The sequence below is a fragment of the Myotis brandtii genome, unplaced genomic scaffold, assembly GCF_000412655.1.
Source record: "Myotis brandtii unplaced genomic scaffold, ASM41265v1 scaffold165, whole genome shotgun sequence".
NCBI classification, from domain to species: Eukaryota; Metazoa; Chordata; class Mammalia; order Chiroptera; family Vespertilionidae; genus Myotis; species Myotis brandtii.
This window is the reverse complement of record NW_005356042.1, coordinates 15565603-15568199: the sequence shown is the minus strand read 5'-3', so window position 1 is coordinate 15568199 and position 2597 is coordinate 15565603.

The following is a 2597-nucleotide window of genomic DNA, read 5'->3' as shown; positions in this document are numbered from 1 at the left end:
GATTTCAGAGAGGAAGAGAGAGAGAGATAGAAACATCAATGATGAGAGAACCATCGTTTGGCTGCCCTTGACCAGAATCGAACCAGGGACCCTTCAGTCTGTAGGCCGATGCTCTCTGTCCATTGAGCCAAACCAGCTAGGGCTCCCATTGATTTTTTAGAGAGTGGGAGGGAGGGAGGGAAGGGGAGAGAGGAGAGAGAGGAGGGGGGAGGGAGAGAGGTGAGAGAGACACATTGATTGGTTGCCTCCCACAAGCACCCCAACCGGGCCAGGATTGAACCTACAAACCAGGTAAGTGCCCTTGCCTTGGCCGGGAATTGAACCTGTAACCCTTATTGACTGTAGGAATGCAGGAAAAACAACATGTTGCAATACCCAAGAAATTATCTTTAAGTGCTTAAATGAGAAATCTGTGCACACCTAAGATCCTAATGAACGATTTGAAGAAAAACAAGGAAGCTTTTATCTCCCCAGTAGAGAGCTATCAGGGGATCTGGTATTCTTTTTTCTGCAGAGTACTGAACCACCCCTTTTCTGCTACCATAATCTTTCTTCAGGGAGGAAATTAGGTTAAATCTAAGCTTTTTCATTTTTCTTCAGATCACTCATTAGGATCTTAGGTATGCACAAATATATCATTTAGGCACTTAAAGATAATTTCTTGGGTATTGGAACATTTTGTGGGGTTTTTTTTGTTTTTGTTTTTTTTTACATTCATTTCTCCTACAGAATTCTGTTGTGTTTTTTAAATCCTCATCTGAGGGTATGTTGTTGTTTTTTTAATTGATGAGAGAGAGAGAGAGAGAGAGAGAGAGAGAGAGAGAGATTGGTTGCCTCTGGTATGCATCCAGGCTGGGGAATCAAAGAACGCAAAACCTGGGTATGTGCCTTGACTGGGAATCGAACCCGAGACCCTTCGGTGCACTGGATGACGCTCCAACCAACTGAGCAACACCAGCCAGGGCTCTCCTACAGAACTGTTGACCTCCTTCTGCAGGGCTTTTTGCTCACTCCCCAGCACTCCATGCTTGAAAACAGTCTCCCTCCTGTTTCTTTTCAAGCTGGTCACACTGGGACAATCAGTACCTATGACAGACCAGTGCTTCTTCTTTTTTGTTTGTTTTCTTTTAATATTTCTCTACACCCAATAAACATCCAAACCTGTAGAGAATTTGTATAAGAGGTTATTTTAACCAGACTGATGACAATTACCGGGAAGCAAGATCTCAAATGCGCCGAAGAGCGAAAGTTTTGCAGTTTCTTTTACACATTTGGGATTAAGGGGGAAACATAAGGAAGATTACATGAAGGTGGGAGAAAGCAATGTACAGAATAGTTAAGATTACGTGCTCCCTTGAGGGTGGCTATACCTTCCTTCAAGGGGTTTGAAAAAGAGGCATTTCAAAGGCATGTTAACCTAACGCACAGAAACGATGGACAGGACTTGCTTAAGGGAAAGAAGTTATATACGTGGGATGTGACTACCCATCACGATCTGACCATACTAATTTATGGTCAGGTCACCCTGTGAGGCAACTCTGGTTAAATTTATCACAGCGTCCCTTTGTTGTCCACACTCTTTTGGCTCCTTGATTTGGAAGTCAGTTAGACCAGGTGGTGTTAATTGAAAGCACTGGGTACTTGAAAAATAGTGAGTGAATGAATGAATGAATGAGAAAATGTGACAGGGACATATTGCGAAATGCAGACTTGGTCAATAAATATCGTTTAAATACCCACTGTGTCCCAGGCCCTGTGGTGCGTGCCAAGATAACAGGTACACAAAACAAGAGACTCCTTGGATGAGGGAGTTCCTAAAATCACTAGTTCTAGCTGCATTATTCCGTTTCTACGTCTAATATCTTTTCACCTTTTATTATTATTTTTTAAAATATATTTTTCTTGATCTTAGAGAGGAAGGGAGAGGGAGAGAGAGATAGAAACATCAATGATGAGAGAGAGTCATTGATCGGCTGCCTCCTGCACGTCCCCTACTGGGGATCGAGCCCGCAACCCGGGCATGTACCCTCGACCGGAATCGAACCTGGGACCTTTCAGTCCGCAGGCCGGCGCTCTATCCACTGAGCCGAACTGGCTAGGGCTTTTCACCTTTTATCACACAATTCAGGACTTTCAGGATCACATTTTAGCTAAGGTATCTCCTCCTGTGCTTAAGCCCAAAGTAAGTTCTGATCTACTGTCACAGAAATACGGACAGTGCCCCAGTGCGCTGTCTGTCTCCAAACAGCTACCCGCCCCCCCTCTACCCCCCAACCCCCAAATGTTGAGCTTCCTGATCTTAGGGGTCCTCGGATGCAGAACCTTAAAAGAACGGACAGAGCGCCCGCCAGAGGGTGCTGTGGGGGCAAAGTTGAGGCGGGAGGGGAGCTTGACCAGTGACCCCGAGACCCAGGTAGGCGTCGGGAGTCCTCTGGTCTGGAGTCTTCCTCGTGCCGCCTTCCCACCCGGGACGCATCGCCGCCCCTCCCCCACAGGTGGTTTCCGGATAAGGAGCCGCTTTCCGGGACTGCAGGAAAGTGCTTTCCTCGAAAAGACGCCCCGCTCCCGTTCCGGACGCCCCCCAGGCCCCAGGCCCG